The following is a 9420-nucleotide window of genomic DNA, read 5'->3' on the forward strand; positions in this document are numbered from 1 at the left end:
TATAAAGCTGAACAATGATATCTGGCTCTTTGCCAAAATAAGTTAGTCCCTGCTTCCTTCCAAGTATAATCATCTGAGCTACTGCTTCATAATATGGCAGGATATTATGTTTAGGAGATATCCGCAAATGTATCCACATTAGCGGAGCCCTTTGCCACAACAATCCTGTAGGCACATGAATTGTATTAAAAATTAACAGATGTAAAGGCAAAGAGTAATCTATATAAGTAACAAATTGTTCTTCAATGGCTCTTTCCACTTGTTGTAAGGCCAGCAATCCTTCTGAGGTCAAAGATCTAGGAGAGGTAGGATCAGAACTCCCTTTAAGAATATCAAATAAAGGTTTCAATTCACCTGTAGTGAGCTTTAAATATGGGCGAAGCCAATTAATGTCACCTAGCAATTTTTGAAAATCATTTAAAGTTTTTAAGCTGTCCCTGTGAATAACTATCTTCTGGGGGAAAACAGCTTGATCTGTAAGTCTAAAGCCCAAATAATTACAAGGATCCTGAGTCTGTACTTTCTCAGGAGCTATTTGTAGCCCCTTATCAGCTAAGGCCTGTTGTAAATCTCTATAACATAAAAGCAAGTCCTGAGGATCTTTTCCCACCATCAAGACATCATCTGTGTAATGAATTATGTAAATCATAGTCCCTTGCTGTCTCACAGGCTGAATGGCTTGTGCCACAAACTTTTGACATAAGGTAGGACTATTAGCCATGCCCTGTAGAAGAACTGTCCATTGATATCTCAATAGGTTCCTTAAAATTAATAGAAGGAACACTGAAAGCAAAACTTTTACAGTTCTCAGGATGCAAAGGAATAGTAAAAAAACAATCCTTTAAGTCTACCACAATTTTGTAATATCCTTTAGGAATGGCTACTGGAGACGGAAGCCCAGGTTGCTAAGCTCCCATTGGTACCATGGTTTCATTAACCTTCCTTAAATCTTGTAACAATCTCCATTTACTATATTTTTTCTTAATAACAAATATTGGAGTATTCCAAGGAGACTGGGATTCTACTAAATGTCTTGCCTCTAATTGCTTCTGCACTAGCAAAGAGGCAGCTTCTATTTTCTCTTTAGGTAAAGACCACTGATCAACCTACACCAGAATGTTATTACGCCATTGAATTTTATCAGCATGGGATGCAGGCAAGATAGTAGCCATTACTGAAAATACCCTAAGCCTCTTGTGTTAGAGTGAGGTTTAAGACCTTTAAAAGTCTTAATACCTTGTCCTTCCTTTCCTAGTCCCTGACCAGGCAAAAATCCTTGTCCTAGCATCTGCTTAGTCACTGCCTCATTAGGACGGCACATTATAATGCCCATCTGTGACAAGAGATCTCTTTCCCCATAGGGTAACAGGCAAAGTTGACATAACATAAGGCTGAATTGGTCCTGAATTGCCCACCTCATCTCTCTAGGTTAGCAATTTAGAGCTTTGTTTTGTGTTATTGGCATAACCAATTCCTTGAAGGTGAGTAAGCATATCAGACAAAGGCCACCTTGAAGGCCAATCTTGTCCTCTAATAATTGTTACATCAGCTCCAGTATCTATTAATCCTTTAAAGCTCTTTCCTTCAATTATCAATTTAAAGTTAGGTATCTGATTAGTAATAGATTGAACCCAGTACACATCAGAGGAACCAAAGCCACTCTGTCCTCTCTCGTTCTTAACAAATCTGGAAGGTAGTGGATGCAAGGGAACTAAGATAAGTTGAGCAATTCTTTGATTGGCAGGTACAGTTATAATACCATGAGGGGAAGCAGCCATGATTTTAATTTCTCCCCCATAATCATTATCTATAACACCTGGATAAATCTGCAGACCTTTTACAATAGAACTGCTTCATCTTAAAAGAAATCCCCAAGTTTCTGCAGGTAGAGGTCCAAAAACTCCTGTAGGCAGAGTTTTAACTCCCATTTCTGGGTTAATACTGCGTGGGTGGTAGAACAGAGGTCCAATCCCACACTTCCTGGAGTTGCCCTGACAAATTCAAAAATTGATTTCTTTGGCTGGGCAGCAGCTTCGTGGCCCCATAAGCTGCCTGCTGTGGATAACTCGGGGCCTGAGGCTGGCCCCTCCTCTCATTTCCTGGCAACAGACAGCCCTGAAGGTCTGACTTTGATTTACATTCTCTAGCCCAATGGTTTCCCTTTCTGCACCAAGGACAAACTCCTGGAGCACAGCCTGCTTGCTTACTCTCGGCACCTCTATTCTTAGGACAATTGTTTTTAAAATGACCAAAACTTCCACACTTAAAACATCGATTATTTCCTCATCTCTGTGTAAGCATTGCTTGCACAGTGCTTCCTTGCAAAGCAGCAGGCAAAGCCAAACCTGATTATACAATGGACTGATCTCTGCACAGAGACAAATATATCCCTCTAAATCTGTCTGTCCTCTGTATGGCCGAATAGTGGTGTGACATGCTGCATTAGCATTCTCATACGCCAATTGTGTAATGAAAGGAATTTCCATTTGAGAATCTCCAAAAATTCTGCTAGCTGCTTTCAATAGCCTATCCACAAAATCCTGGTAAAGCTCATCAGGACCCTGCCGAATGCTGGCTAAACTTCCACCAAGATCCCCTTTAGTTGGTAATAGATTCCATGCACGGCGAGCAGCCATACCAACCTGCATGTACACACCAACAGGAAACCCAATCTGATTAGAATTGCCTTCATATTGACCTTCTCCTAAAAGCATGTTAATATCCCAGTCTGGGTTACCTGTCTGAGCATTCAAAGTAGCAGTTTTCTTACTAGCTTCTCGATATTCAGAATTCCAAAGTAAAAAATCTCCTCCTGACAAAATAGCCTTACATAGAGTCTTCCAATCTTGGGGGGTTAAATATGACTCCATGACAGTATCCAATAATGCTTGTGTAGGGCCATATTGTGCCACAGCTGTTTTTTAGCTCCTTTATCACCTTGAACTCCAAAATCTGGTATTGTCTGACTCTATTATTTTGCTAGTCAAGTATCTCAACTACAGGAAAGGCTAGCATGTCAGATGTATCCTGCCCTTTCCTGCGAGCCTGACTCAGCCCTTTCTAGTGGCAATTGGTACATTTCAGGATAGTTGTTCTTTCCTGTATTTGATACCCTTTTTAGCTCACAAACCTCATTAGTCAATTTCTGCAACTTAATTTCAAACTCTAATTTACTTAGTTGCATGTCCATTTGAGTAGCCTCTGCTATAGTGGAGGCCCTAGGTATAGTAGAAGATTAGCAAGGAGGCCAATTCTCATCAGAATATTTGGTGGCTCCTTTTTCTGAATGATCTTCTTTGTCTAATGTTAGCTCATCATCAGAATCTCTATATCTTTCTAATTTAGGGACTTCCTGAGATTCTTCAAGCTCTGCCTGGGTACTATCTGACGCCTGAGAGGTCTCTTCACCAATAGCATCTTTTGCGAGCACCCAGAGGCAGAGGGTGAAATTATCTGCCTGGGTGTTTCTCAGAGCTTCTCCAATTCTCTCCCAGGTTCTCTTATCTAAAGGTTTTTTCGATCTGATCTAAAAAAATCTTCTAACAACTGTTCTTCAAACTCTATTCCTCTCGCCTGAAGCAGCTCTTGAAGGCTGCGGACAAATGCCTGTTTAGAATTTTCTAATCCCATTTTCCGCTGTCAACCCCTAAGTGGAATCAATGCCCAGTCAACTGTCCCAACTTAGCCTGTATCGGACCTACAGCAGCAATCTTTTAAAAATGAAGTTTAAAGCTAGCGCTAGCATGAACACATGTTGCTCACTGTGCCCAATTCAATCTTCTTGTTCTTCCCTCCTCATGGAGCTCCACATAAGACAGTGTTCCCTCAGTCTTGTCCCGCCGTGTTCAGGTCCCACATTCTGGCACCACCTGAGTGCAACCGCCCGCAACCACGCTTGAACTGGGTACTCCTGAAAGGCAGACTGGGGCTAAAAGAGATTAGACTGCGAACAAGGAAGAAGGCTAAGACAACATAGCTGATCAAAGTTTACTGAGATTCTGAGCTTATATAGAGGAAGGATGCCCATCCCCTACCAGTTCATACTTGATGCCCTTCACCAGCTGAATGTGATCTGCAGAATGCTGTCTCCAGAAGATCTCAAGGGTATCAGCAGGTAGCGATAATGTTTTGGAGGAAAGCAGTGGCAGGTGTAGACAATAGAACCTGCTTTGTAAGTCAGAAGGTTCCACCCCAAGTGGTTCCGTGCTTAGTGGCAACAAGGTCTGAATCAGCCTGCTTCAAGGCTGGGGGAGGCAACAAGGAAGAAGGGAGCATGGGACTTCCCAGTCCTGCCATGGGGACCCAAAGTCTGAGAACCACCTCCCCTGATACCATGGTGGCTCTCCCACAGAGGGCACATGGGCCTAGAAAAGGGCAATCAGGCTATGCAATATTGGCCCTTCTCTTTGGCTAACTTGTTCAACTGGAAGGCCTAACACCCCCCCTTCAACTTTCCAAGGGACCTATTAATTTCTTTGAGACTGTTTTGCTTATTCATCAGACTACCTAGGATGATATCCAACAACTCATGAGAGTGTTCTTTATGACCAAAGAGCAAGAGAGGATAATGCAGGAAGCCAGAAAGAATGCCCCTCAGATGTGGGGGCTGTTGTTGACAGCAGGCTTTTCTTGACTAGACCTGACTGGGATTTTAATATAGCAGAAGGTAAGGAGCACCTGAATGTCTATGCTAGACTCCATTGGCAGGTCTCAAGGGGGCCATACAACAACCCACAAATTTGACCAATGTACATGAGGTTAAGCAGGGACCAGACCCACAACCTTCCTAGAGTGGCTCATGAAGGTATTCTGCCAATATACACCCTATGACCCCAGCAGCAAGGAGCACAAAGTTACTAGCTTTTATAGACCAGGATAGTAGAGATATCAGGAAAAAGTGACAGAGGTTAGAGGGACTACAGGATAATCTGTTGAGGGAGTTAGTGCAGGTTGCTAAGAAAGTCTACCTTAACAGGGAGACAGAGGAGGAGAAGGAGCAGAGAAAAAGAAAGAAAGAAAAGTGACAGGGAAGGAATCTACAGAGAGTCCTGGCTACAGTAGCTAGGGAAAGCAGAGAAGAGAGACAGAAAACCCCTTGACAAGAACCAGTGCGTATATTGCAAGGAGAGAGGCCACTGGGACAGAGAATGCCCTAACAAATGGAAGCCAGGGGGAGGGGCAAGAAATCCCAGGCCTTGGGAAAAGCACCCCCAAATGGTGAAGATGTTAGCCCTGGGAGAAGAGGGAAGATGGGGTTCAGAACCCCTCCCCGAACCCAGGGTAACTCTGAAAGTGGAGAGGAAACCCACTCAATTCTTGATTGACAGACGGGCTCAATACTTGGTCCTCCTCCAAGCCAATGACCCCATTTCCAAAAAAAAAATCTTGGGTCCAAGGAGCCACTGGCACCAAAATGTATTCATGGACTACCAGAAGAACATTGGACCTAGGGATGGGTCAGGTATCCCATTTATTTACAGTCATCTCAGACTGTCCCAACCCTCTGTTTGGGGGAGGCTTACTCTCCAAGATGGGGGCCCAGATATACTTCCTGCTTGACAGGCCACAACTAACTGGCTCAAAAGGAAAGCCCGTGAGTGGGGCAAAGACCTCTCCAACTGGCCTCTGCTGGGAGCCAAGGCTACCTGCTTTACAGATGGGAACAGTTTTCCCCATGCTGGTCAGAGATGAATGGGTGCTGTCATGGTGGACAGCACAAATACCATCTAGGAAGAACCTCTACCCCTGGCTTGTCTTTGTGGAAAGTGGAGCTATTTGCCCTCACCAAGGCCTTGGAACTCAGGGCTGGCAAGAAAATTAACATCTACATGGATGACAGGTGTGCCTTTGCCACAGCCCATGTCCATGGGGCTATATACCAAGAGAGAGGACTGCTCACATCAGAGGGAAGGGAAATAAAAAAACAAACAGGAAATCTTGGCTCTCTTGGATGCCCTGATGAATCCGGGAACTGTGAATATTATTCATTGCCCGAGACATCAGAAGGGAAGAGACTCAGTGGCCTGAGGCAATAACCAGGCAGATCAAGTGGCTCAAGAAGTGGCTATGTAGGTGCCTATCCTAGTTATGGGCCTGCAAGAGAAACCTACTGGGAAATGGGACTGGACTAAGGGATGGCCTCACTTAGAATATACAGAAGAAGAAACTCAGATTGCTAGTCATTCTACCAACTACTACCTAGAGAAAGAAGGGCAGTGGTTCACACAAGAAAGAAAAACTATACTCCCCAGAAAGCAAGCTGAGGACTTACTTGACCAAATGCATAGATGGACCCATTTAGCGATAAGAAACTCATCCAAGCAGTCAAGGCGTCTAAGGTATAAACAGTATAAGGTATGTCAGCAAGTAAATGCTTATGCAGCCAAGAGCAAACAGGGCAAGAGACCTAGGGGGGAGAGGCCTGGGGTTTATTGGGAGGTGGATTTTACAGAAGTTAAGCCAGGAAAATATGGTTACAAGCACCTTCTGGTGTTTGTAGATACTTTCTCTGGATGGGTTGAGTCTTTTCCTACCAAGCACAAAACAGTTGCCATGGTCACCAAGAAGAGATCAGAGGAAACTTTCCTGAGGTTCAGAGTGCCCAATTGGATCGGACAAAGGTCCTACTTTTGTCTCTCAGGTAAGTCAGGGATTGGCAGAGACATTGGGGACTAATTGGAAGTGCCATTGTGCACACCATCCCCAGAGCTCAGGCTAGGTAGAGAGAATGAATAGACCTGTAAAAGAGACCTTAACTAAATTGGCCTTGGAGACTGGTGCAGGCTGGGTGGTGCTCCTTTCCCTGGTCCTGTTCCGATTACAGAACATACCTTACCAGCCTCGGGCTGGACTCAGTCGGTCCCTTAACCCATGGGAGAAATCAGGGTCTTGGTACTTAGGTGGGCAAGGAGTTCGCAAGTGACAAACAGACACAAACACTAGAGTGTTGGATCTGAATGTAATTTCTCAAAGTGAGCATCAGACTTATACTACAGAAGAAAATACAGAAGTTAGGTGACACATCAGCCAAGGTACTTTCAGGTTACCTGATACATAATGACACTTTACACAAAACAGAAAAATGCATACATAAAGGCTGGCAGGAACCCACCAAACTTTCTTCTATTATATAATGTAGTCTGCCATACATGACTATAATAAGAATTCTAAACTTACTTTGTTAAGCTTGCCCTAAAATTTCTAACTCCATTTAGTAGATTGTAATGCCTGATTTCTTTCTCTATCTCTCTTTCAATACTGGAGTCATTTCATCTGAATAAGTAACATTCTTACTAAATACTAAGCCTAGGGTCGGCTCAAGGACTGCCTAGGACATTGGGACACTGTGAAGGCCAGGAAGCAATGCTCACTCTAACTAGCTATTTGTCAAATCATTCCTTGGGGGTACCTATAATACAACAATATTGAAGGAAAGGACAAAGAACCGTTCACGGACTATCACAAGGACAAACCTGGAGCATATCTATTTATGGGACACCAGAGACTCTCCAGGAGACCAGTTTCCATGAAACTTTTTGCCTCAGGACTGCAGGCAAGCTTTCGGACTTGTCATACAGACTCCATTGGAGTGGGTGTGGCATTTACCATTTTAACCTGACCCCTTTTGAGATCCTGTATGGGACCCCCACTCCCTTGACCCTGATCCTTGCCCCCCCCCCACAGAGTGACTTTTCAGGCTGAAAGTTGGAGCCCAGCAGTTCCTGCTGAAATAGAACAAAGGCTGCATTGCTTAATCCTCCTCGCTATTAGACTACAGGAGTTAATTGCCTAAACCAGCAGTCTTTTACCCTCAGAAAGAGCAAGAAAGTTTTTAGGACTTTTTAGAAGTTATCAAGAAAACCCAAGACCCTCAGACTTTAAAGCCATCACCAGAGTTCTCCTCTGTGACTCCACCTCTGCCCTGGTCCAAGCAGGGTGGCTCTTGGCACATGTAGACCTGTACCCTGGACCTTTGTCACTACCAGAGAAGGTTGCATAGTTTCAACCAGGTTAAACTTCCCTTTTCCTTATAAGGTCATGTCCAGTAAGCAGCTGGAATAACTCTTCATGTGAACAAAGGCATTCTCTGTACCTCAACCCTAGACAAAGATGAACACTCACTTCCAAAAGCCTCTACCCACTCCCTAAAAGTTTAAATAGCCTTTGTTCCTCCCAGTTAAGTGAGCTTCTCAATGAACCCCATCTGTCCTCAGACACACACTCACCACCTGAGGTCTCCATCACCTCCAGCCACTCCTGCCTCCCACTTCCTCCCTGAGGGATCTGCTGGCTGCAGTCACCTGGCTGACCATGCTGGAAAGGGTGGGCTAAAATGGAGCCCAAACAACAGTGAACTGATGAGAAAGAGAAGCAGAATAGTTAGAGTATTATGAAGAGAGATGGAACTAGAGACTCAAGAGTGGAGAGAAATAGACTGTTGTGAGTCGCCAGCCCCTCTACCTGAAGCCATGGTAAACTCTCAGCCCAAGCTGCCTCTGAAGGCCATGTCTAGGTCCATGACTACACAGGATCAGGGGTTGGTATTGATGTCTGTGGCTTATATTGCCACCAGAGAACATGGGTTCATCCCTGGTCCAGGCAGCCAGCAGAGACCATGTAGATGTCCAGGGACTGTGTAGAACCAACCCAACCACTACTGGCCATGGCACTCTGGTGAGTTAGCCCTGTCTCTCATTGTTTGCAGTACTCAGAAGAGTAGAGAGCAGGCGCTGTGCCTCACCTGGACAGCACAGTGGAGCCGACCCTGATGGCCCTGAGGTATGAGTGTGAGAGAGCTGACCTCACCATTTGTCAGCTGTGGGGTGGCACAATCACCTCTTGCCCCTTACCACCTAAGATCCCTTTGTCATGAGAGTGGAAAAACTATCCCTGGCTGTAGCACTTGGAAGAGCGGGCCTTACATCTTACCTGAGCTGCAGAGTAGAGCTGGCCCTAGTGGCAGGAGTATGTGTGCATCAGCCTAGAGGGTGAAAGAAAGAGAGAGCTTTCCCAGCCACTCTCTGCCATGAGGTGACATGGGTGCAGATATGATGCCTTCTCCCCATTCCTGTGTTACCTGCAGCAGTCTGGAGAGCTGCCCCCAGGATCATGAAAGCAGGTGAATTGTCCCTGCCCCTCAGCAGCAGCAGCACTTGACAGTGTGTGCCCTGTGTGCACAACAGAGTTGGCTTTGGAGGTCTGGGTAAGCTGGTCCTGAGGGCATGAAAGCTGGAAAGCTGATCCTAGCTCTTGCCCATGGTAGCATTAGGTGGCCTAGCAGAGCAGTGCTGGGGAGTTTGAGGGAAAACCAGGGGGCTGACCAGCTCAGCTACCATCCAGGCCCAGATCCAGGATTTTGAATTGGTTCACTGAAGTAGAAGTTTCTGGATATGTCATGTGATGTAGACTCATGTGGTGTTT

Source organism: Mus pahari, chromosome 6 (genome assembly GCF_900095145.1).
Source record: "Mus pahari chromosome 6, PAHARI_EIJ_v1.1, whole genome shotgun sequence".
Lineage (NCBI taxonomy): Eukaryota > Metazoa > Chordata > Mammalia > Rodentia > Muridae > Mus > Mus pahari.